This window comes from Ovis canadensis, chromosome Y (assembly GCF_042477335.2).
Source record: "Ovis canadensis isolate MfBH-ARS-UI-01 breed Bighorn chromosome Y, ARS-UI_OviCan_v2, whole genome shotgun sequence".
Taxonomy (NCBI): Eukaryota; Metazoa; Chordata; class Mammalia; order Artiodactyla; family Bovidae; genus Ovis; species Ovis canadensis.
Window position 1 is genome coordinate 8,781,388 of NC_091271.1, and position 27,145 is coordinate 8,808,532.

Below are 27,145 nucleotides of genomic sequence, written 5' to 3' on the forward strand. Positions count from 1 at the left end.
TACTGTCTTGATGACTGTGGCTTTGTAGGAGAGCCTGAAGTCAGGCAGGTTGATTCCTCCAGTTGCATTCTTCTTTCTCAAGATTGCTTTGACTGGTCAATGAGGTTTTTTGCATTTCCAAACAAATTGTGTAATTATTCTAGCTCTGCTCACTTTCCCTTTTCACTTTTGTGCATTGGAGAAGGAAACGGCAACCTGCTTCAGTATTCTTGCCTGGAGAATCCCAGGGGTGGGAGAGCTGGTGGGCTGCTGTCTGTGGAGTCACACAGAGTCAGACAAGACTAAAGTGACTTAGCAGCAGCAATGGATCTATGCAAAACAGGAATATATGGCAGACTGGTGATAGAAGCAAGATCCGATGCTGTAAAGAGCAATATTGCATAGGAACCTGGAATGTCAGGTCCATGACTCAAGGCAAATTGGCAGTGGTCAAACAAGAGATGGCAAGGGTGAACGTCGACATTCTAGGAATCAGTGAAATAAAATGGACTGGAATAGGTGAATTTAACTCAGATGACCATTATATCTACGACTGCAGGCAGGAATCCCTCAGAAGAAATGGAGTAGCCATCATGGTCAACAAAAGAGTCTGAAATGCAGTATCTGGATGCAATCTTAAAAACAACAGAATGATCTCTGTTCGTCTCCAAGGCAAATGATTCAATATCACAGTTATCCAAGTCTGTGCCCCAACCAGTAACGCTGAAGAAGCTGACGTTGAACAGTTTTATGAAGACCCACAAGACCTTTTAGAACCAACACCCCCCAAAGATGTCCTTTTCATTATAGGAGACTGGAATGCAAAAGCAGGAAGCCAAGAAACACCTGGAGTAACAGGCAAATTTGTCCTTGGAATGCGGAATGAAGCAGGGCAAAGACTAATAGAGTTTTGCCAAGAAAATGCAAACACCCTTTTCCAACAACACAAGAGAAAACTCTACACATGGACATCACCAGATGGTCAACACCGAAATCAGATTGATTATATTCTTTGCAGCCAAAGATGGAGAAGCTCTATACAGTCAACAAAAACAAGACCAGGAGCTGACTGTGGCTCAGATCATGAATTCCATATTACCAAATTCAGACTCAAATTGGAGAAAGTAGGGAAAACTGCAAGACCATTCAGGTATGACCTAAATCAAATCCCTTATGATTATACAGTGGAAGTGAGAAATAGATTTAAGGGCCTAGATCTGATAGACAGAGGGCCTGTTGAACTATGGAATGAGGTTCGTGACATTGCACAGGAGACAGAGATCAAGACCATCCCCATGGAAAAGAAGTGCAACAAAGCAAAATGGCTATCTGGGGAAGCCTTACAAATAGCTGTGAAAAGAAGAGAGGAGAAAAGCAGAGGAGAAAAGGAAAGATATAAGCATCTGAATGCAGAGTTCCAAAGAATAGCAAGAATAGACAAGAGAGCCTTCTTCAGTGATCAATGCAAAGAAATAGAGGAAAAGAACAGAATGGGAAAGACTAGAGATCTCTTCAAGAAAATTAGAGATACCAAGGGAACATTCATGCAAAGATAGGCTCGATAAAGGACAGGAATGGTCTGGACCTAACAGAAGCAGAAGATATTAAGAAGAGATGGCAAGAATACACAGAAGAACTGTACAAAAAAGATCTTCATGACCCAGATAATCATGATGATGTGATCACTCATCTAGAGCCAGACATCTTGGAATGTGAAGTCAAGTGGGCTTTCAAAAGCATCACTATGAACAAAGCTAGTGGAGATGATGGAATTCCAGTAGAGCTGTTTCAAATCCTGAAAGATGATGCTGAGAAAGTGCTGCACTCAATATGCCAACAAATTTGGAAAACTCAGCAGTGGCCATAGGGCAGAAAAAGGTCAGTTTTCATTCCAATCCCAAAGAAAGGCAATGTCAAAGAATGCTCAAACTACAGCACAGTTGTACTCATCTCACACACTACTAAAATAATGCTCAAAATTCTCCAAGCCATGCTTCAGGAATACGTGAACCATGAACTTCCTGAAGTTCAAGCTGGTTTTAGAAAAGGCAGAGGAACCAGAGATCAAATTCCCAAGATTCGCTGAATCATCAAAAAAGCAAGAGAGTTCCAGAGAATCATCTATTTCTGCTTTATTGACTATGCCAAAGCCTTTGACTATGTGGATCACAATAAACTGTGGAAAATTCTGAAGGAGATGGGAATACCAGACCACCTGAACTGCTTCCTGAGAAACCTATATTCAGGTCAGGAAGCAACAGTTAGAATTGGACATGGAACAACAGACTATTTCCAAAGAGGAAAAGGAGTACATCAAGTCTGTATATTGTCGCTCTGCTTATTTAGCTTCTATCCAGAGTAAATCATGAGAAACACTGGGTTGAAATAAACACAAGCTGGGATGAAGATTGCCAGGAAAAATATCAATAACCTCAGATATGCAGATGACATCACCCTTATGGCAGAAAGTGAAGAGGAACTAAAAAAATCTTGATGAAAGTGAAAGCAGAGAGTGAAAAAGTTGGCGTAAAGCTCAACATTCAGAAAACGAAGATCATGGCAGCTGGTCCCATCATTTCAAGGGAAATAGATGGGCAAACAGTGGAAACAGTGTCAGACTTTATTTTGGGGGGCTCCAAAATCCCTGCAGATGGTGATGCTGCCATGAAATTAAAAGACACTTACTCCTTGGAAGGAAATTTACGACCGACCTAGATAGCATATTGAAAAGCAGACACATTTCTTTGGCAACAAAGGTCCGTCTAGTCAAGGCTATGGTTTTTCCATTGGTCATGTATGGATGTGAGAATCGGACTGTGAAGAAAGCTGAGCACTGAAGAATTGATGCTTTTGAACTATGGTGTTGGAGATGACTCTTGAGAGTCCCTTGGACTGCAAGGAGATCCAACCAGTCCATCCTAAAGAAGATCAGCCCTGGGATTTCTTTGGAAGGAATGATGCTAAAGCTGAAACTCCAGTACTTTGGCCACTTCATGTGAAGAGTTGACTCACTGGAAAAGAGTCTGATGCTGGAAGGGTTAGGGGCTGGAGAGAAGGGGACGACAGAGGATGAGATGGCTGGATGGCAATACGGACTCAATGGACGTGAGTCTGAGTGAACTGCGGGAGTTGCAATTCACGGAGTTGCAGAGAGTCGGACATGATTGAGCGAATGAACTGAACTGAACTGAAAAAGCCCAGTGAGACTTAGGCAGCAACTTGCTTTTACTCTACAACTATGTAGCAATTACTGTTCTAGGCCCCAGCTGGGAGCAGAAGGGACTCCCCAAAGAGCTGTAATTCTAGTGGGGATTTTTACTCCCTGGGGTCTACAGACATGAACCTGCACATTACTCCACAGCACTCTCATCTGACTGCAAGAAGATCTGTAAGCTTTACTTGCCCAAATTCAACAGTGAAGATTAAAGTATTTGGCAAATTAAGAGAGAAATAGAGAGGAGGGCTGGGGTGGTGGATATGACACATTGGGAATCTGGAGTTAGCAGATGCAAACTATTATACATAGAATAAACAACAAGCACAGGGAACTAGAATCAATATCCTGTGATAAACCGTAATGGAAAGGAATATGAAAAAGTATACGTGTATATAACTGAATCATTTTCTTATACAGTAGAAATTAATACAACATTGTACATCATCTATACTTCAAGAAAATAAATTTCAAAAGACAGACGACAGAACCTAATTGAAGAGTGTGCCAAGTGAACACAGAGCAGGCAAGCCTGCCCACCACATCCCTAACAAGGAACATGCCAAGAGGACAGGTAAGTTGGGGAGGGACTCCACCACTTCCCGGTGCCCTTTAATTCCTGGAAAGATCCAAGGCTGGCCCTCCCCTATGCAACCACTGGCACTCACATTGCTAGTGTACTTGGCGGTGTCTGCAGCGACATCAGCTGAAGCAGTGGTGAGGGGCGGGCTAACCGAAGATGCAAGGGTGCTCATGGATCCTGAGCTGGTGACCAGGGGCAACAAAAAGTTGCTCATCACCAGGGTGATGGTGGAGGTGGGTGGGTTCTGTGTGATCTCTTTCTGCTGGACAGCTGGGAAAGCGAAGTTTCATGGTCACCCCACTTCCTGGGGAAGGCTGTCCCAGCTGGAAACTGTGGTGGGAGCGGGGCCCAATCCACACTCTTCGAGTTTCCCTGCTTTCAACACTTCTCTCATTGGCCAAACTTGAGCAAAACTCCACGGAGCCTTTTTTCAAAAAAGCCTCCGACTGGGTGTTAAAGGACTAATACAGTTTCCAACAGCTCAAGGCTGCATCCTAGGATGACCACCACCCCTTTAAAACTAAGAAAACTCAAGGCTGCCAATAGAATTGCCTATTTGCTTCAGTCAACACCTAAGGAGAGGTCTCATTGCCCAGTCTCTATGGATGGGCAGAAGCCTACCTTTAAGATGTTACAGAGTTACCAAACCCAGATATTTCACATGAACCACCACCCCCTTCCCACTTTGTGTAAAATGTCATTTTCTGACTCTATAGGGTTCCCATGATTCCCCTCCATATTCCCAAATTCCCCCCTTAAAACCTCAGCCCCCTGTGTACACATTGGAGTTGACTTCATTTCATGCTGGACATTTTGCCCTACTGCAATAGTAAATAGCAGATTAAAATCTATCCTAACAACTTCAACTAGTGGTCAGTATTGTTTATCCTTAACAGGACAATCTGGGAATTAGGAACCATATCATCAATCCTTCTTGGAATTAGGAACCATCATCAACCATATCATCATCCTTCTTGCCAGCTCCCAAGTAACCTGGAAGGCTCATTAAACGTAAGGGCTGTGAATTCAGGAGCCTGGAACTGCCCATCCCAACCTGAAAGATCCCAGACCCAGTTCTGCCCTAGCAACACTTCAGACAGCAGGATCAATCCGGCTGTAATCCCATACTCTGTGTTCAATCTTTGAGTCTTTCTCCACCCCAATCTTTGAAGAGTTTCACTGGGGGCAAGTTCCATCTCTGGCTACTCTTTCACTTCACAGCCTCCTGCAACTCTTACCAGTTCTCCTCCCGATAGTAAACTCAGTATGTGAGAGTTTCGATCCAAGAGCCCAATAATGAAGGATCTCAATGCAGGTTTCCCCATGAGACAAGACCAGTATCAGCCCTCATGAGAACCAGACAAACTAGCCCCCATCAGATCATCACTTTGTTCCACTTTTGTCAGCCCAGAAAAAGACTCCAGCTGGGAGCTGTCATTTTGCATTTCGGCAACGGTTCTTGATGCTTGCTCTTCTTGTATTGCGTGGTGGGTGCTAATCCCTAGTTATTAAGGTATCCTTTACCATCCACTTCTCATACTGTACTCTTTCAAAAATAGTACCCAGGTGTTCATGGGGATGCACAGGGAAACTTATGCGAAGGGATTTATTGTAGCACTGCTTACAACAGGTGAAAACTGGAAGCAACCTAATGTGTATCAGGTGAATACTTTATTAATAAGCTGTGGAATATTTCACATCCGCCCAATGGAAACAGGGAGTGTGTGTGTGTGTATATTTATATAGATAAATATATATGCATATATGAATTAGAAAAACATCTTATGGTTAATGATACCTCTGAGAATGGGTAGAGAGTGAAATAGAAAGTCAATAAAGACAACAGATTTTTCTGTCTCTAGGCATCCATTTCACCCATTTTAAGAAGACGTCTGTATAGCGTTTATACGATTAACAAGAAAAAATAAAAGTATAAAAGCAAGTTGCAAAATACTTTTAAAAAAATGCCAAATGGAATTGTCAGGCTTCCAGGATACAGTGGCCAGGCAATCAAGTGGTACTTAATAAGGAAAACAAGGATTATTTTTCTCCTGTCCATGTGGCTAAAAAGTAGAGGGTGCCATGGAGAACAGAGCGAGGAGGCTTGGTACCTTTCACAGACTGTCTATTCTGATATCTTGTCCCCTGGGAAGACTGAGGCTGCTGCTGGCTCTGCTGCTGCTGCTGCCGACACTGCATCTTCTCCATGTGCCCTCTCAGGAGGGCGTTTGAAACTTCCCTGATGAGTTAAACACAACCTGCTGCATGGCCGGGGCAGTCTCCTTTAGGCAAAAGTGGCCTCTGCTTTTTCACCGGGTTTCTCGTGGTGCTGGCAGTAGTGATGGTGGCTGTGCAGGTGGTGACAGTGGTGGCCATTACCCCAGCCCTGGGAGTTTGGGAGGATGAGTGGTTGAGTACCAGCATTTCCAGGGGAGACTGGCTGCCCGCTGTTGTGGATGGTGGAGCTTTACCTGCAACTGAAGCCAACACATGAAAAAGCAAAACAGAAAGTAGACGAGACTCAGGCTGAACTGCAGGGTCTCCAGGCAAGTGAGCTCTAAGTCACCATCCCAGGATACCATGCCAAGGACCTCCCTGATAATTAGCACATTCTCACTTTATATGTGTAGGCCAATTCTGCAGCATGTTCTAGCTTAAAACATCAGCCTCCTTGGGTAACATGCTTCCTCACATTTGAGATACTTGCCAAGGCCTCTGAGTGACTGAGGCCAACATGACCCAGTCCCTGGCCTGGAGTTTCCCACCTGCTAGTCGATGAACCAGTGGATGAACAGAATCTTGCAAGTACCTTGTTTTACAAAGTTAGAGTTCACTAAGCAATTTGAGAAAGACTTAGCCAAAGTCTATCTGGACATTAACAGGAACACTTTCTTTGGCCAGGAAACCTACAGGAATCAGACGGCCTCCCAATGGCCAAAGCACTGAATAACAATGAATCACCGAGAATGGAATTTATTGTGTTTCATCTCTTCTAATTCCTTCCAGAATAGTCTCAGCACGGCCTGGCACCTTGACATGTAACACTCAAGGGAACTCCACACCAAGGATAGAACCATCCCCAGCACAATGGTATTTATGGAGAATTTAGAAGCATTGCTTTTGTTTTGACTGCAGTTATCTATCGTGCATCTTTTATGCAGAGCACAAAATACTGTTTTACCTAAAGTCTTGTAGTCAAGTTTAATTCCAAAATTGAAATCAATTTTTCTTTAAAGAGCTGCTGCTCTAGATAAAACATATATTATGGCAGTAATTGTACCAGCAGGTTGGGAATGAGAAAAAAAATGAATATAAGTGACTAGAGTTTGATTAACACTGCCTTTCAGAATGTATCTACCTGAAGGAACTGGGCTATGAGTGTGGACGGCAGGCTGGAGAGGGATTGGGACTCTCCAGGCAAGAACATTGGAGTGTGTTGTCATTTTTTCTGCAATGCATGAAAGTGAAAACTGAAAATGAAATTGCTCAGTCGTATCTGACTCTTAGCGACCCCATGGACTGCAGGCTACCAGTCTCCTCTGTCCATGGGGTTTTGCAAGAGCACTGGAGTGGGGTGCCATTGCCTTCTCCCCCATGTGTAGTGACCTCCATATCATGACAACAGTCAAAAATCACACCCCTGTAATTTTTCACAGTCATCGTTCTTCTTCAAGGACTAGAGTCGCCTAGTCTAGGGTCGCCCTCCCTTAGTGAGCCAGGAGGAGGTAGAGCTGACAGAGATGCCTCTTTATAAACTAAAGTGAAGATAAGTTGTCCATAGGTGTGTGGATTTATCTCTGGGCTTTCTATTTTGTTCCACTGATCTATATTTCTGTCTTTGTGCCATTCACACCAGTCAGAACAGCTACGATCCAAAAGGCTACAAACAATAAATGCTGGAGAGGGTGTGGAGAAAAGGGACCCCTCTTACACTGTTGATGGGAATGCAAACTAGTACAGCCACTATGGAGAACAGTGTGGAGTTTCCTTTAAAAAACTGGAAATAGAACTGCCTTATGACCCAGAAATCCCACTTCTGGGCATACACACCGAGGAAACCAGAATTGAAAGAGACAAGTGTACCCCAGTATTCACTGCAGCACTGTTTATAATAGCCAGGACATGGAAGCAACCTAGATGTCTGTCAGCAGATGGACAAGAAAGCTGTGGTACATGTGCACAATGGAGTATTACTCAGCCATTGAAAAGAATACATTTGAATCAGTTCTAATGAGGTGGATGAAACTGGAGCCGATTATAGAGTGAAGTAAGCCAGAAAGAAAAACATCAATACAATATACTTGTTATGTAAGATGACCAGGACACCGAAAAGAGTGTCTAACAGGCTTTTTGATGGTGAAGCACTCCCGGGCAGGGTTCCTGGACCTGAACGAGGCAGGTTGAGGAAGTCTGTGCCCAGACCATGTTGGAGGCGACTTATATACATTCGTTGCGAGGGATGGTCAGGTTAATGGACATGGGTTCAGATAGGTCGCCAGGCCTAGGTGTCTCGGGCTGATAGGTCCTTCTACATGGCTGGGGCGGGACGGCTTTAGCTGGTGAAGTGTGCTGAAGTTGGTCCCCAGGATCTGGGAGTCTCCTTCCATTAGGGACTTCCCCCGTCGGCAGGAGGGAGAGGAGGGCTGGCCCATAATGGGCCCCTGGGCCCGGCCTTAGATTTTGACCCTTTTTATAGGATAAGGGGTGCCATTATTGCTCCTGGCTACTTCCTGCTGAACTGGGGTGCCGCTGGGGCTGAGGGTCATGGCCAGATCCTGGTGACCTTTAGGGGGCCTCAGGGTCTCTGGACGGGAATTTGGAGTATGTGGCCACCATCAACATCTGTCCAGTAGCCCTCTGGCCATCTCCCTGACCCTCCAGAGTATGATCTGAAAGGCACAAGGTCCTGTTGACAGGATGAGGAACAAGGCTATGAGGGGTCCGAGAAGTGGGAGAAGCCATTTTTCCCTAGACCACTTCCACCATCCCAAGAAACTGATGCCTCCTGACTTGGCCTGTTTAAGTCTGATGTTCTCTATCAGCTCTCGGACCTTGTTCTGAACTATCCCTGAGACATTAACAAAAACACAAGAGTCTGACCTTAGGAACTGACAGGTTCCCCTTTTTCAGCTATTAGCAGGTCTAGGGCCCTTCAATTTTGGAGAGCCACTGCTGTCAGAGAGGTTATCTGGGTCTATAATGCCACTAGGGTCTCAACTGAGGTCTGCAGACAGCTTATAGTAGGAGTGTGTGGCTGATCCCAATCCTCCTGCCCCCAGTCCTAAGGCTGTGAATAGACCTCCCCTGAGGAGCAGGGGAGTTGCAGCCAATGTCCTCCGGTGGCAGCGGGTTTGGCTGGATCTGGTCTTCCATTGCCTGCGGTGTCAGAATGGTCAGGTAGGGAGTAAGGAAGACTGGGGTGTAAGGCTGAGTCCAGTTGGGTGGGAAACATTGTAATAAGGAGGTTTGATTACAGAGAAAGAATATCCCGGGTTTTCCACATATCAGAGGGTTTGGGGATAGAGGGTCTCGTCTTAAGCTGTCACAGGCCACTGTGGTAATGAGGTGTGGTTGGCCAGGATACAAGAGGCATTGGCTGGAAGGTACAGTATCTCAGTGGTCAAGGGCCCCATTGGCAAGGTTACTTCAGTGACATTTCGAGTGAGATTTTGGGCCTCTATCCATTTGCTGGGGATCGGTTGAACGAGGAATGGTTGGGGTCTCAAGGGAAGATAGAGCCATCATGAGAGGTTTGGTGAGGTTTCAGTCAGGGTCTGATAGGTGTCACTGAGGCTGGTGAAAATTTGGGGTGAAAAATCTAGGGGTTTGAGTGCCTGATGAACCTGGTCTAGGAGTTTGTTGGGATCATGGTGTGGATCAGAGGCTTCAGTTGCCAACTTTATGAGGTCCTCTTGGACCTTATGTTGGATTTGTTCCTGTCTCTGTCATTCTGTAGTGAGTTTTCATGGTAAAACAGAGATCTTTGTCTCTAGCTTTTTAGCAGTTAGAGGCTGAGCTTGATTCGGCTGTTTCAAGGCTCTTGGCCGTCCAATACCATTTACCCCCATGGAAGCATGGCTGGGCGGGTGAGACATGATGGTCTCGGTGGACATAAGTGTAGGCTGTGAACCCAGTGCCCCAGCAGTCTTGTTTGGTGCAGCCCCGGGGGCAGGGCATAGGTTGCCCCGCCCGTATTATCATGGCCAGGAGGAATAGTGGCAAGAGCATGTTAAGCTATAATATTAGGAGAGTGATAAAAGTGAAGAAGTCAATTTGAGATTCTGTAAAAGGAAGAAGTTCTCCTGCAAGTGTAGATCAGAAGTTGCCTGAAAGAAAGAGTCACAGTTGGTGACTGGGGTAGCCAGCCAAAGGTCCGGTTAGTAGAGCCAAGATAAAGTCTTCAAGGCAGGCCAGGGTGAGAGACATATGGCCAGGTCAGGCTGTCCCAATGGAGTAGCATCCCAGGAATAGTGAACAGATAATAAGGTAAGCAAGGGCCAGCAAAAGTCAACGTATGAGCGGCCAGTCCTGGGGGGCTGTGACAGCCAGTCTAATGGCAAAGAGTATAGCCAGAGTTGCAATTGGCAATAGCCACAGCAGATGAGGCCAGACAAGCATTGGATGGGGCGTGTCAGTGGCGGGAGGCAAGGATGTCTTAGTAATGGTGATCTTAGTAGGTCCCAAGATTTTAGAGGTGTATAAGTCTCCAGGGGTTTGGGAGAAGGTAGCTGTGTAGTGGAGCCCGCTTGAGCCATGTGATGTGATACCATGGCTCATGTCCCCACAGTTTGGCTGCTGTAGGGGTGGTGAGGACCACCTTGAAAGGCCCAGTCCACTGGGGTTGAAGGGGTTGAGGCATCAGCATTTTTAGGAGAACCTGATCTCCTGGTGCCAAAGCAGGGGATGGGATTGCTTGGGCATGGTCTCTGACAGGTTGAGGGAGGACATGGTCAGCGTGTTTTCTAAGTAGGGACCTCAGGAGAGTGAAATAGGACAAGTTAAATCTCTAGAAGGGGGTTGGGGGATCCAGAAGTTTAGTCAGCAGATATGGCCTGCCGTATGGCAGTTCAAAGGGTGTCAAACCCGTCTTGACATGAGGAGTTGTCCATATGTGGGTCAGGGCTGCTGGAAGGAGATCAACCCAGGAGAGATGAAGTTCTGTCATTAACCTGGTCAGATGAGCCTTCAGGATGCTGTTAGCTCATTTTATCTTGCCTGATGACCGAGGCCAGCATATACCAGAAGGTGTGATGTCTAGGCATGTGAGTAAAGTCTATCTGCCAATCCTGTCCCTGCAGGTGTCCCCTCAGCTGGTGAGTTTCTTGTGGTGGCCTGAGTCCTCCTTGAGGAGAGGTCTTGGCACAGATTAGGCAACGATGATGGACTGCCTGAATGGTAGGTCGGAGGTGTAATGGGGGAAAGAGAGGGCTAAGGAAGGTCAAAAGTGTGTGGGGCCCAATATGTAAAGGGTCATGGATCAGGGTGATAATGGACATTGTCTGTCTTTCAGGAAAGACTAGTTTGTCATGGAGTGTGATCCATCCCGAGGGGTGTTTGGAAGTGCCCTCCTGTGAGAAGAGGGCCTCCATTTTGGCCTTTGAGTAGTTAGGTATAAGGGAGGTCTTAAGAAATAGTATAGGCAGAGGCCCCTGTTGTAAGGCTATCTGTCTGGCCATCTGGTCAGCCTCATTGTTGTCTAGGGAAACCGTGTCATGAGTCGTCTGATGTCCTTTGTAGTGCAGGATGGCTACCTGAGTGGGCTGTGAGATTGCCTCCAGGAGGTTGGCAATTAGAGGGGCATTAGAGATGGGTGATCCCTGGGTGGTGAGGAATTTCCTCTCTCTTTTTTGCATTTGCATATAGAGAAGCTGCTGCCGCCAGGGCACATAGGCAGGGGAACCATCTCTGAGCATTGGGGTCTAACTGTTTGGAGATAAATGTCATTGGCAGCATTTCAGGGCCTGCAGGCTGTATGAGGGCTATAAAAATTATGCCACTTTTTCATCAGTGTATAGGTATTAGGGGAGGTTGGGATTGGGCAGGAACAGTGGGGAAGACGACAATAAAGCTGAGCGGAGGTTGTAGAATGCTTTTTTGACCTCTGTTTTTGAAGATAGTGGTCTAATAGGGGTGTCTTTTGTGGCTGTATAGAGGGGTTTAGCCAGTGAAGCATAGTTGGGCACCCAGTGCTGGAAGAATCCTGTTAACACCAAAAAGGATAAGATTTGTTCCCCAGTGGAAGGGGGCAGAGGTCTTGGAGAAGTCTGAGTCTGTCAGTAGTCAGAGCTTTAGTTGTTGGGATAATCTTTAGACCTAGGAAAGTTACAGAGGTCTGGGTGAGTTGGGCCTTTTGTTGAGATGCTCGGTATCCTTTAGAGCTCAGGAAGTTAAGAATAGTGGTACGTGTCTGAGAGAGAGCTTGTGAGGGGCTGCAGAGCAGAAGGTCATCCACATACTGTAAGAGGACACTGGGGGCCAAAGGGCATGTAGCGGGATCCTGGGCCAGAGCCTGGCGAAAAAAATGGGGGCTCTCTCTAAACCCTTGGGGGAGGACTGTCCATGTTAGCTGGGAGGACTGTCAGGTTTCTGGATCTGTCCATGTGAAAGCAAAGAGGAATTGGCAGTCTGGGTGCAAGGGAATAGTGAAAAAGGCATCTTTGAGTTCTGTGACTGTAAAGTGAGTTGTACTGCTAGGGATGTCACAAAGTAAGGTATAGGGATTGGGGACAATTGGATGGGCAGGGATCATGGCCTCGTTCATCAGTCGAAGGTCCCAGACCAGTCGGTAGCCGCCAGCAGCTTTCCATACTGGGAGAATGGGGGTATTGTAGGGCGAGGTCGTGGGGGCTAGGAGGCCCTGGCCTAAGAGATGGGCTATGATTGGTTTAAGACCACATAGGTGAGTCTGAGAGATGGGGAATTGAGGGTTGTTTGGTAAGTGGGAAGGATCACGTAGTTTAATCAGGATGGGTGTGATGGGTTGTTACCAGAGGGATTTCAGTGTTAGGGTCAACAACTGGAGACTCAGGGGAGCAGAGGAGGAGTAGGGGCAAGGTGAGAGATTGGGAAAATGAGAGAGGTAGGTGAATTGTGGCCCTAAGCTTAGCTAAAATGTCCCGCCCCAGCAGGGGAGTGGGGCATGAAGGGATTATCAGAAAAGAGTGTGTGAACAAGAAGTGGTCAAGCTGACAGGGCTGTGGCTCAGTCTGCAAGGGTCTTGAACACGTACCATCTATACCCACCACTGAAACCTGCGAAGGATGCAAGGCGCCCTCGAAGGAGGGAAGGATCGAATAAGTAGCCCCTGTATCTATCAAGAAATTGATAGACTTACCCACCACTTGAAGCATTATCCTGGGCTCGGCTTGGGTTATGGGGGTGCCAGAGTCTGGGCGCCATCAATCTTCATCAAAGGAGAGAAGTTCCAAGGTGGGGTGCAGGGAGGAAATGTCTTTTTGGGAGCCCAGAACTCGGCCCATTAAGGCTGCGGCCTCAGTCACCTGGTGAAAATCACTTGCCCAGTGTCCCAGTTGTTTGCAACGAGGGCATGGTTTGTCGGGAGCTGGGGGTTTGGGCATTGGCAGGCCCAGTGGCCCTCCTGACTGCATTTGAAGCAGGCTCCTGGTGGTGGCTTCTGAGGACCCAGCTTGTGTCCCATGGCCAGCCACAGGGCTGCTACTATGCCTGGGTGTGTCTCCCAAGGAGGTTAGCCTGGAGGTTAGCCTGTAGTTCAGCTTTTTGTTTAAGCTTTGCCTTGGGGTTGGCTTCAGTGGCTTCCTCTCGGGCGTTAAAACCTTAAAGGCCATTTTACCAGGTCTTGGAGGGGGGTCTGAGGCCCATCCTCAACCTTGGATAGTTTTCTTCTGTTGTCTGAAGCTGACTGGAATATAAAACGGTTGGCTGTGGTAGTAACCCCTGCCAGAGAATCTGGGGCAATCCAGGTATAGGTGGTGAGAGCCTCTGTCAGCCTGTTAAGAAAGGCTGCTGGGTACTCATCAGGGCCCTGGGTTATTTCATCTAGTTCAAGTAGGTTTATTGCTTTGAGGGAAGTGGTCTCCGTTCCCTCCAATAGGCATTTTGCCATGTATTGAATGTCGGCTCTTCCTCCTTGTCCCTCCTGATAGTCCCAGTCTGGGTCTACGTCTGGAATAGCAGCTGCTCCAGGTGGCTAGGCTGGGTCTGCTGGGTTAGCTAGATATTTTGGGCCATCCACCACTTTTGTCACAGCCCAAATAGGCTTTCTCTCCTCTAGGGTAGTGGTGGACCCCAGAATGGCAAATACCTCCTGCCAGATGAGGGCATAATACTGAGGCAGCTGGTGAAGTTTTTGATGTGGTTAGAGGAGTTGGCCAAATAGGAGCCTAGACGTTGTTAAATATGGGCGAGATATTGGAGTGAAAAAGGCACATGGACATGGGCGAGACCCTTCAGGCCAGCCGCCTGGTGGAGAGGAAGCAGGGGAGCTTGTGGTAGATTGGGAGCGGTCTGGGAACTTGTGTGTGAGCTGATCGGTGAGTCAGAAAGGGGTGGGCATGGATGAAGGGGTGGATATAGAGGTGGAGCTGAGGGAGCAGCGGGAGGCATAGTCACAGGAGGGCTGGGCTGTGAGGATGATGGGGAAGGGCTGGATATAGAGGAAGTTGGTGAGAGCGCTAGAGGGGGAGTTGATGTGGGGGAGTTTGGTGAAGCAGAGCACAAAGGAAGTGGTGGATATAGAGGCAGAGCCAAGGGAGCAGCGGGAGGCATAGTCACAGGATGGCTGGGCTGTGAGGATGATGGGGGAGGAGTGGATATGGAGGAAGTTGCTGAGGGCGATAGAGGGGGAGTTGGTGTAGGGCTAGGAAGGGCCATGGTTAGGAGAGTTTCAGAAGGGGAACAGTGGGTATATAGGATGGGACAGGAGCACAACAGCCAGAAAGCCTGTACACAGGGTACCTCAAACCATTTTCCCGTCCTCTGGCAGTAATTACCTAAGTCACGGAGGACATTAAAATCAAAAGTTCTGATTGGCAGCCGTTGTGAGCCATTATCTAAAGAATATTGGGGCCATGCTTCAGAACAAAGGAAAGTTAGGCATTTGGAGAGAATTTTTCCAGAGATATGTAGAGTTCTGAGGTTGGCGAGTAAACATTTTAGCGGTGTAGATCAGGGTTGGTCAGCCCTGGAGGCATCCGTCCCCATGGCGAGTATGAAATGAAGGTCCTAGACCAATCGTTAGCAGGGCTGGTAGTGGTCTGGTCAGGCGTCCCTGAATGGGCCACTAACCCAGTGAGGAGAAGGCCACTCAGCCAAGTAGGACATCTCCGAGATGACTGGCGCCAAGGAATAGCAGGCCTGGCCTGCGGAGGAGTACGGACGCGTCCGCAATTTAAAAGGACCGAGAAACCCTAGGCATAATCACCATGGGAGCAACAACACCCAGAACCTGACCAGTGGAACTTACCCCATATCCTGCCAGATGGTTGAATGGTCCCAGAGGGGTGATGGGGTGACCTGGTCCGGCGCGGTTCAGACCTGAGGAGGCCGCAAATCCCACTCATCGCGGGATGGCCCCTTGCCTCAGGCTCCATATTGGGCACCAAATGTTAGGTAAAGATGACCAGGATACTGAAAAGAGTGTCTAACAGGCTTTTTAATGGTGAAGCGCTCCTGGGTGGGGTTCCCAGACCGGAACGGGGCAGGTTGAGGAAGTCTGCCCAGACCATGTTGGAGGTGGCTTATATACGTTCATTGCGAGGGATGGTCAGGTTAATGGCTGGGGACTCAGATAGGTCACCAGATAGGTTGGGTGGATAGGTCCTTCTACGTGGCTGGGGTGGGGCGGCTTTAGCTGGTGAAGTGTGCTGTCATTGGTCCCCGGGATCTGGGAGGCTCCTTCCATTAGGGACTTCCCCTGCCAGCGGGAGGGAGTGGAGGGGCAGCCCCTCTGGCCCCCGGGGTCTGGCCTTACAATACTAACACATATATATGGAATTTAGAAAGATGGTAATGACAGCCCTGTATGCGAGACAGCAAAAGAGACACAGATGTATAGAACAGACTTTTGGTCTCTGTGGGAGAGAGAGAGGGTGGGATGATTTGGGAGAAAGGCATTGAAACGTATATCATGTAAGAAATGAATCACTTGTCCAGGTTTGATGCAGGATATAGGATGCTTGGGGCTGGTACAGGGAGGGAAAGAGTGATGGTGTGGGGAGGGAGGTGGGAGGGGGGTTCAGGATTGGGAACTCATGTACACCTGTGGTGGATTCATGTTGATGTAAGGCAAAACCAATACAGTATTGTAAAGTAAAATAAAGTAAAAAGAGAGAGAGAAATCTAAGTAGATTTTAACATAAAAATGGAAATATTTGAAATTATTCTGAGATTCAAAAACAGTTTCAAAACTCCACCATTGATATGTAAAGAGATAAACTTGGGCTGCAAAGAAACACTATTTCAAACTTCCAAGAAAAGCTGAAAAATGGGATAAGAAATATATATAAAATAACTTGATAAGCTTTCTGATCCTAAATCTAAGACTTGTGAGCACTAAGGGACTGGAATACCATGAACATGTTATTTAGAGTGCATATAACTGTTCAGTTTAGTTTTAGTTCAGTTCAGTTCAGTCGCTCAGTCGTGTCTGACTCTTTGCAACCCCATGAATCGCAGCATGCCAGGCCTCCCTGTCCATCACCAACCCCCGAGTTCACTCAGATTCACATTCATCGAGTCAGTGATGCCATCCAGCCATCTCATCCTCTGTCGTACCCTTCTCCTCCTGCCCCCAGTCCCTCCCAGCAACAGGGTCTTTTCCAATCAGTCAACTCTTCACATGAGGTGGTCAAAGAACTGGAGTTTCAGCTTTAGCATCATTACTTCCAAAGGAATCCCATGGCTGATCTCCTTCAGAATGGATTGGTTGGATCTCCTTGTAGTCCAAGGGACTCTCAAGAGTCTTCTCCAACACCACAGTTCAAAAGCATCAATTCTTCGGTGCTCAGCCTTCTTCACAGTCCGACTCTCACATCCATTCACGACTACTGGAAAAATCATAGCCTTGACTAGACAGAACTTAGTTGGCACAGTAATGTCTCTACTTTTGAATATACTATCTAGGTTGCTCATAACTTTCCTTCCAAGGAGTAAGCGTCTTTAAATTTCATCGCTACAGTCACCATCTGCAGTGATTTTGGAGCCCCCCAAAATAAAGTCTGACACTATTTCTACTGTTTCCCCATCTATTTCCCATGAAGTGATGGGACCGGATGTCATGATCTTCATTTCCTGAATGTTGAGCTTTAAGCCAACTTTTTCACTCTCCTCTTTCACTTTCATCAATAGGCTTTTTAGTTCCTCTTCACTCTCTGCCATAAGGGTGGTGTCATCTGCATATCTGAGATTATTGATATTTCTCCCAGCAATCTTGATTCCAGCTTGTGCTTCTTCCAGTCCAGCATTTCTCATAATGTATTCTAAATAGAAGTTAAATAAGCAGGGTGACAATATACAGCCTTCATGTACTCCTTTTCCTATTTGGAACCAGTCTGTTGTTCCATGTCCAGTTCTAACTGTTGCTTCCTGACATGCATACAGATTACTCAAGAGGCAGGTTAGATGGTCTGGTCTTCCCATCTCTTTCAGAATTTTCCACACTTTATTGTGATCCACACAGTCAAAGGCTTTGGCATAGACAATAAAGCAGAAATAGATGTTTTTCTGGAACTCCCTTGCCTTTTCAATAATCCAGCGAATGTTGGCAATTTGATCTCTGGTTCCTCTGCCTTTTCTAACACCAGCTTGAACATCAGGAAGTTCATGATTCATGTATTGCTGAAGCCTGGCTTGGAGAATTTTGAGCATTACTTTAATGGCATATGAGTGAGTGCAATTGTGCGGTAGTTTGAGCATTCTTTGGCCTTGCCTTTTTTGGATGATTCAGTTCAGTAAAGTTCAGTTCAGCTCAGTTCAGTTCAGTCGCTCAGTCATGTTCGACTCTTTGCGACCACATGAATTGCAGCACGGCAGGCTTCCCTGTCCATCACCAACTCTCAGAGTTCACTCAGATTCGTGTCCATCGAGTCCGTGATGCCATCCAGCCATCTCATTCTCTGTCGTCCCCTTCTCCTCCTGCCCTAAATCCCTCCCAGCATCAGGGTCTTTCCCAATGAGTCAACTCTTCGCCTTAGGTGGCCAAAGTACTGGAGTTTCAGCTTTAGCATCATTCCTTCCAAACGAATCCCAGGGTTGATCTCCTTCAGAATGGACTGCTTGGATCTCCTTGCAGTCCAAGGGACTCTCAAGAGTCTTCTCCAACACCACAGTTCAAAAGCATCAACTCTTCAGTGTTCAGCCTTCTTCATAGTCCAATTCTCACATCCATACATGACTACTGGAAAAACCATAGCCTTGACTAGATGGACCTTAGTTGGCACAGTAGTGTCTCTACTTTTGAATATACTATCTAGGTTGCTCATAACCTTTCTTCCAAGGAGTAAGCATCTTTTAATTTCATGGCTGCAATCACCATCTGCAGTGATTTTGGAGCCCAAAAGTATAAAGTCTGACATTGTTTCCACTGTTTCCCCATCTATTTCCCATGAAGTGATGGGACCGGATGTCATGATCTTCATTTTCTGAATGTTGAGCTTTAAGCCAACTATTTCGCTCTCCTCTTTCACTTTCATCAAGAGGCTTTTTAGTTCCTCTTCACTCTCTGCATTAAGGGTGGTGTCATCTGCATATCTGAGGTTATTGATATTTCTGCTGGCAATCTTGATTCCAGCTTGTGTTTCTTCCATTCCAGCATTTCTCATAAGGTATTCTGAATAGAAGTTAAATAAGCAGGGTGACAGTATACAGCTTTGATGTACTCCTTTTCCTATTTGGAACCAGTCTGTTGTTCCATGTCCAGTTCTAACTGTTGCTTCTGACCTGCATACAGATTTCTCAAGAGGCAGGTCAGGTGGTCTGGTATTCCCATCTCTTGAAGAATTTTCCACAGTTTATTGTAATCCACACAGTCAAAGGCTTTGGCATAGTCAATAAAGCAGAAATAGATGATTTTTTCTGGAATTCTCTTGCTTTTTTCATGATCTAGTGGATGTTGAAGCAAGTGTTTAATAATTCTCTGTTGTCTTAATATTAAAAATACATTTCAAATATTAAAAAAAACTCAAGTGAGGTGGAGTCACTCAGTCATGTCCGACTCTTTGTGACCCCACAGACTATACAATCCGTGGAATTCTCCAGGCCAGAATACTGGCAGGGGTGGACTTTTGAGAGGATGGACTTTCCCTTCTCCAGGGGATTTTCCGTGCCCTGGGATCAAACCCAGGTCTCCCACATTGCAGACAGATTCTATAGCAGCTGACCCACCAGACAATAGATAATATTTTGTGCTCTGCATAAAAGATGCAATATGGATAACTGTATTCAAAACAAAAGCCAGGTGTCTTAGGGGCTGTGCATAACCTCTCTTCTGTGCCTGGGAATCTGGCCCACTTTGTTTCTCTGATCCTTGGCATCCTCCTGAACTTCCCCCAGGTGCTTTTTGCCTGCCTCACCTTTCTGCTTAGGGATCCATGTTTACACTTACATGCCTGTTAACACGTACAGCTTGCTCCATTGGTGAGATCCCTGGGCCATTTGCCAGGATGTCAGTACTTTGGCTGCCCCAAGATCTTTGTACCTTACACAAGCTCTTTCATGTGTTCAGTGTCCATTCTTCCATCTCCCAGCCAGGCCAGTTCAGAGAGCTCACACGCAGATTTTCTCCAGTGCACATGTGTGCGTGCACACACACACACACACACAATTCTGAAACGAAACTTTCACACATGGGGGAACATTGGTTTACTTGTCCAGTATTATGGATTTTGGAAGCACCCCTGTTTTTTGTCCCAGTTAATTTTTATCACTCACTACCTGATCAAGTCAGTGCCCTCTTCTACTTCTATGATATATCCTGGATGGTGAATGGTACTTGCTCATAAGGGTGATTGACATGCAAAGAGGTTAGCAGGGTTCGAAGTCCTCACTGTGGACAGTTGAGTGACATATGCCTGTGTTCTCTATTTCTGTCACCTTGGACTGGTTCACAGTGCCAATCAGGTTGGTGTGATTCCATTCCCTGCTCTTTCCTCCCAGAAATGACACAGAAATAGCAAGGGGCTTTGAACTTGAAATTGCTCATGCACCCCTTTTCCCTGGAACAAGAATTCCCTAACAACTTTCTCTTTACAGAAAGGCAAGACCCAATTCCTATCACTTGGGTGATAATTTACTGAAAATCATGAAAAAATTCTGCATGGGTAATATCAGTTTAATGATCAAGGCAAGAATACATTGGTAGGTGTAAAAGTCAGTGTATTTCAATCCTGCAGCAGTGTTTATAGAACACTTAACCAGTCAACCCCAAATCTTTCCTGATAGATAAAAAATTTCCTGACAGATGCATTCCTGCAACATCTTTGCCCTCTGTGATACTAATCAATATTCTCACTTCAGCAAGTGATATTCTTGCCCATCGGGCATTACTGAGATGGCTGGATGGCATCACGAACTCGATGGACATGAGTCTGTGTGAACTCCGGGGGATGGTGATGGACAGGGAGGCCTGGTGTGCTGCGATTCATGTGGTTGCAAAGAGTCGGACACGACTGAGCGACTGAACTGAACTGAACTGAACTGATGGGTATTCTTGTTTCCACATGTGGATCACTGTTACCTATTCCTGCTGTAAACATTCTTTGCTGTGCACAAATATCATGGAACTCTTGAAAAAAAGTCCAATTCAAGATGTTGGAAGCACTTGATCCAGGAATTCACATGCAATCTAACAAAGATCAACAAACGTTTTAAAAAATGAGTGAATGTGAGCAACACAATGCATGTGTGTTGAATAGGGACGGGCAGGAACTCAGACAGCTATGGCAGCAGGGCTGTGCCTAATGGTAAAGCATGTGTGCATCATGAAAGAAGACAGGAGGCATAGGCAGACCCACAGGAAGAAACATCAACTCACATTCATGGGCAAACACAATGGAGACATCCAGTCTTCATTCTATACAGAGAAAACATGAACACATCCAGGGAACAGGAAGCAAATGCAGCTCAGGATGATTGAGCCAGAATGCTCATGAATTCATCACTAATCTGCAAAGTTTCACAGGCATTGATATTCAGTGGAAAAATACCCTACACAACACAGTCAAGTGTGCCCTCAAATCTAATAGCACTTAGACTTTAGGGCCCAAGTGAAAGCCATAAAGAGACTGGGACACAAGTCATGGCAAGTTTCCAGATAATGACCATCCAGGGCAGTTCAGTTTACTAACTGATTCATGACTATCTCTACACTCTTCACTCAAGGACAGGTTAGAGCTAAAGCCACCACCCCTGGTCCTGAAGCACTGGTAGGAAATATTAGGCATTCAGGGACATTGTCCTAAACTGTTTTTATCTTTAACTTCTTTGCAATGCCTTGCTAAAACTTCTGAATGTGGATAAATGTCGTGCAGTCCCTAGAATAAGCCCAGTCCTGAAATCCATGCCCCAATATACAATCTCACACCCGCTGCAGAGTTATTACACCATAGTTTCAGCTTTGCTTTGTTTTGAACTAGCGCTGAGAATGACAGGTACCAGCCTGACAGGGTCTCCAGGGTTCATTGAAGTTTATAGATTAAAAAAGTAAGAAAACATGTTTCCAGTGTCTCCTGGGCTGGTTGTTCAGAAATCACCCAGAGAAGGCCAAGCCTTGCCTTCTAGAGCTATAGATGCTTCTCTGTAGAAGGGGCAAACTGGGGTGTAGATATTCAAATGGAAAAGCTGGCCCTGAGCAGGAGATCTCATTCAGGGCATGTAGAAGGGAATTCCATAAACCATGAACTTTCATGTTCAGTATTTATCCTTTGCCCTCAAAAGAGATGCTGCTTCAAGGAGAAAAGTTGTAGAGTGAGAACTTCATGCAGGACAGAACTTCATGTGGGTCATCACCCTCAGGCATGTCCACATTGGAACCGTGGTATCTGGGATGAGAGGCCAACACTGGAGGGACAGATGTTGAACTCTCCCTACCCCATTTGTGCCAGTCTGTCCTTTGCCCAATCCAGAGGTGGATGCAATTCTGGAAAGCAGTCATCTACTTCAGAAGGACCACCCTAAGTGCTGATCAGTCCCTCAGTGAGCTCCATATGCTCCAGGAGTTCCCATTGGCCCTTGAACAAAGTAGTGATATAGCCCTAGATAAAGGACAGGCCCGTTGTGGTTGAAAACATTCTGTGCTGAGCCATTCAGCAAGGAAGAGACACTGTCACCAGAGGGTTTGTGATAAAAATGTTATTTCTACATCTTGGCCAGATAGAGGGCCTTGGGCAAAGAGGTTAAGCCTTCCTGGAAAAAGAGTTATTAACCACTGCATCATAGCAGCAGCAACAGCAGCAGCATGGAACACAGAGCACATAGTTGGGTAGGTTGGCCGTAACATCCTCATTCCTCTCACTTCTGCCCCTGCACACTTTGTACTTAAACTGAGTTCCTGGAAAAAAAATAACAAAGTTCACATGAGCTCAAACATCTATGATAGGATGTGTTTTCCTTCATTTATCTGTTCCCTGGCAATTTATCTTTTCCCTGGTCATTTTTGTCAGAAACTAATATTCTCACGGCCTTCCCACCCTTCACTTTCTCCCTAGGCCACAGCCCTCTTCCGTATACCTTATTCCCCCATTCCCTAAAATGTTACCTGGAAATCTAGCTCTAGAAAGCGGATCTCAGCAAAGCTGACCATGTACTCATATACACACTCTTATACATATGGCCTTCTAGGTTCATATTGAGTTGAATGTTAAGGCTTTCTCCTGATTATGTACTCTTAAAGTCTGATGATATGCAACAGAGAAGATACCTGGGGCACCACCTTCCAACAAAATTGCATTCCCTTCTTTCAATCTCTGGCCATTGTTCACCAGACCCTTTCCATGAATATCCACATTTCCCTTATAAAACTGCCAGAAACACAATTGATGAGCCCCTCATCTTCTTTCTCCATCCTCCCCAACTCCCACCCCACAGGAAAAACTGCATCCCCTGGCACAACCTCAACATATGACTTAACCCCCTCTACAAATCTCCATGGACTGGTAATTCCCACACGGTAAACTGAGAATCCTACATGCAGCTGAAGTGTTTGTTCTGAGGACCTGCCCCAAAAATATGCAGACACATGCTAGATGCTTCTTATTTAGTTTTGAAATTATTTCAGGTTTATTTGTGTCTCCCTGTTGATCCATTTCACCACCAGAACCCTCTTCATTACTTTCCCGTCCTATGCTGGCCACTGATCTTCACATGAAGCAGCTTCTTCGGTTTTCTATTTTAGGTAAGGAGGACACTCCATCATAAGTTTCTCAAAATCAAGGGTAAGGGGGTTTCTTTCCAAACAGAGACAGACACAGATATGTAAACCTACCCTTTCTGAAAACATTAAAGACAGCTTTAATCTTTCAAGTTAGTTTCCAGAGGAGAGAGTCTGTGAACTTTTACATTTTCTCTAAGCACATACTAAAAAACATCTCTCACTATTCTATTTTCATCTTTCTCACTGTCTTGATTTCCATTCTATCAGTATATCACAAATCCTTTCTGGAAGGGGTGAAAACAACCACCAAACAAAATATCTATTTCAGAAAGAGAGGAATAGTATAAATGTATCATTCATAGGAACACTGTCAGGGGCTGCTGCTGCTGCTAAGTTGTATCATTCGTGCCCGACTCTGTGGGGCCCCATAGACAGCAGCCCACCAGGCTACTCCGTCTCTGGGATTCTCCAGGCAAGACTCCTGGAGTGGGTAGCCATTTCCTTTTCCAATGCATGAAAGTGAAAGTGAAGTCACTCAGTCATGCCCAACTCCTAGTGGCCCCAGGAATGCAGCCTACCAGGCTCCTCCATCCAGGGGATTTTCCAGGCAAGAGTACTGGAGTGGGTTGCCATTGCCTTTGGGACACAACAATTCCACAAACTTCATGGAATAAATGCCACCCCTGTTGCTTTCTACAACATCAGATGTGGTCCCTCAAACCCCAATCCACACAGAGTTGGATGTTTCAGATGCTATTCATAATTTTAAGGGATGGGGTGGTGATCCATCCTTCCTGACTGACTCAACTGCCTCTCTCTCTTGCTCCCCCGTGTCATTGAGAGATATTCCATCCTCTTTCAATGAACTGCTGAACTGAGGTTCCAGAACAGTTCACAATGATGCAAACACAGGAAAAAATGCTTGAAACCCATCCCCCTTCCTGCTGTAAGCAGACAGACTAGGAAAGCCCCAGGGAACACAAAACTGAGATGATAGCTCCTGTCAAAAGCTGTGTGTTGTCTGTTTAGTCACTAAGTCGTGTCCAACTCTTTGGTGACCCCAGGGACTATAAAGCCCACCAGACTCCTCTGTCCACGGAATTCTCCAGGCAACACCACTGGAGTAGGTTACCATTTCCTTCTCCAGGAGATCTTGCTGATCCAAGGATCAAATTCGTGTCTCCTGCATTGGCAGATGGAGTCTTTACCACTGAGCCACATAATGAAACCTGGCTATCCCTGTATGTAACTCACAAAGTACAACAGGTTTTATAGCTATAATCTCCAATTTGTCCTTAAGCCATGTCCCTTTGGGTCCTTAATTAATTCTTATCTTTCTTGGGCATACCATCTCCCACTTGCCAAGCCAGCTGAGAAATTCGCTGACTGCTTCGCCAATGGGCCAAATATACTTCAAATATTCCTATGTTCTGTGGGGGGTCTGCCTGCATGCCTGGGGTGTGGCAGGTTTGAGAGTAGCCACTGCTGATTCAGTCCCTAACAGCAGCAAAGGGGAAACTGCTAAGACTCAGGCAGCAGTTCACAGCTAGGGGTGATTTCGCTTTGTCAAGACAATTTTGCAGGACACCACTGGGTAGATGCTACTGATATCCAGTTGGTAAAGGCCAGAGATATTGCTAAACGTCCTTCAATACACAGGACAAAGAATTATCTAGAATAAAAAGTCAATAGCGCCAAGGTTGCGAGACATCAGGCCCATGTGAGTTACATGCAAATATGGCAGACCACAGGCACAGGTGCATATCATGCAATGCCCCTTGGATTTCTAGAGGCCTAAAGAAGAACTCAGCAGTCTGGTCCCACCGACCCGAAGGGGCTTATAGTCTAGTAAGAAAATGTATTTTGAGATGCCTGGGCAGTGTGAGGGGAGGTAAGGTAGAATAAATTCATCAAGGTCTTTGACCTGAACACTTTCATCAGTGTCAGTCTTGTCCAGTGTCTTAACATTGACAAACATTTTAGGTATATTTGTGAACATACTGGAAAAAGAAACTGCTTAGGTTCAAAATGACTTGACTGCTAGAAGCAACTGTTCCTTTCTAACAGACTTCTTTTCCGGTGCTCAAGGTCAACCACATTGGGTATCAAAAAGGTAAAAGGTGGGCAGGCCCAGCTTAAGTCCTTGTCCTGCTCAGTAACTAGCTACGTGACCAGGAGCTAATCCAAGCTTTGTTGTGCCACACTTTCTGATGTCAGAGGGTGACATGACATGCAACAGTACAAATGGCAAGGTGACATCCTCAGACCAAATCAAGAGACCAGAAACTGGTACAGTCACTCACCCTCCTCCTTGGGAGATGGTTCTCTGACTTCCTTCCTAGATTTCTGACCCCCCTATGCAGAATGGTGTTTTCCTGAATCTATGTCAAGTCCACTCTTTGAATCGGAGTCCAGGCCCAAATGCACTGTTGGGGATTCCACTTCACCTTTTCCCTTCAGCGTATCCTTTGTGGAATGAGGCAAGGGTTTTGCTTTGTCTGAAAAGTCATTCTCAAGCTGGGGGCTCATCTTCTCCTAGACTGCTCTTGGGTCCACTTTCTCACTGGCTGGTGACACGCTTTCAGCTCCTCTTCCATCTCCACTGGGTTCAGCAATTTGGCCTTTTTTCTTGACAGCACATGGCTTTTTGTACATCTGAGCCCCCTCTTTTCTTCAGCATCTTCTGGCTTTCTTGGACCTCTGCTCCTCATCACTCATAGAGTCATTTCAACTACTATCTGATTTCTCAGAATCCCTTGAATTGCTATGTTGCACAGGCATATAAACATCTGCTGAGATTTCATGTATGCCTAAGCAAATGAACAGATAAACCTAAAAAACAAACAAACAAACAAACAAACAAAAAAACCCAGCATGTGGTGTAGTCACAGAATAAAGAGCAGGACTAAAACTCCACAAATATTTTCCATGCTCACTGCTGGAATAAAAAGGAATGTACATGGCATCACACTGGCCTGGTGGGGTTAGCAGTAGACTTAAGTTGCAGCTGACTACAGGGAACAAATGGAACTTGCCGGGAGAGCGTCATTTACTGACATTCGAAGATGACATGGAACCAGACTACATGAATTTCTGATTTATCCAGAGCTCAATCTTGCCCGCATATATAACACACCGAGACACAGAGAATGGGAGGCATGGAAGCAAAAGCTACACAGGAGTTGTTAAAACTCATTTAACATTTAACTGAACATTTTCAGTTCAGTTCATTTCAGTTGCTCAGTAGTGTCCAACTCCTTGAGATCCCATGACTGCAGCACATCCAACTGTTTTTCTATTTGTAATTGAGTCCAGAGGAAAGTCACCCATTTCCATGCCTCAAGCAAAAGGAAAACAATAAAACAGCAGGAGTTTCCTACATTTACAAGCAAAAATGGGAAAATCTCTTTCCTAACAAGAATTTCATTTAACCCATTTATGTTTTCTGCTCCTGGTAGTGGGTCTCATCCATCTGTAGGTAAATAATCCGATACCCTACAAGTATGAAAAGAGGAAACCCCCATCAACTCTGTATTGTCTTCATTCTAGAACAATGGTTACCCTGGGTGGGATCACGGAAGAGAAAACCATAAAAGGGTAAGAACCACGAACAGCTCAGCAGGATCAGGAGTGAATGATATCCACCTCCTCCAGGACTCAAATGGAAAGATTCTAAAAACCAAATTGAGTTTAATTTCTGGATCTCAGGGCTGGTGCAATTAGTAACTCATTCTTGTGTTCAGGAGGAAAACTTTAAATACCTCTATTGTTTATCCCAACAATATTATCTACTCGACTGCCTGGGCTGACTTGGACATAAGAGGCTGAGAGAACATTTAGCAGGTTTCTACTGAACTATAGCCTGGGTTCAATGTGGAAAACGCACTACACCAGCCAGATGGTTGGTTTCCATGAAGCTCAGCATCATTGTGGATCCTACAAAGTCAAAGATTACACTATTTTCAACCTCAACAACAGCTAAAAAAGTGATACTGAGTCGGGCCACTTTGCTTTGAATTTCAGG

General features: G+C 45.8%; 2 pseudogenes; one reads left to right on the plus strand and one right to left on the minus strand.

Annotated features, from left to right (window-relative positions):
* Nucleotides 1-311: 311 nt before the first annotated feature.
* Nucleotides 312-3,353, plus strand: LOC138929837 (craniofacial development protein 2 pseudogene; annotated as a pseudogene).
* A 310-nt stretch (nt 3,354-3,663) lies between these two features.
* LOC138431274 (MYND-type zinc finger-containing chromatin reader ZMYND8-like) lies at nt 3,664-27,049 on the minus strand (annotated as a pseudogene).
* Between the last annotated feature and the right edge of the window lie 96 nt (nt 27,050-27,145).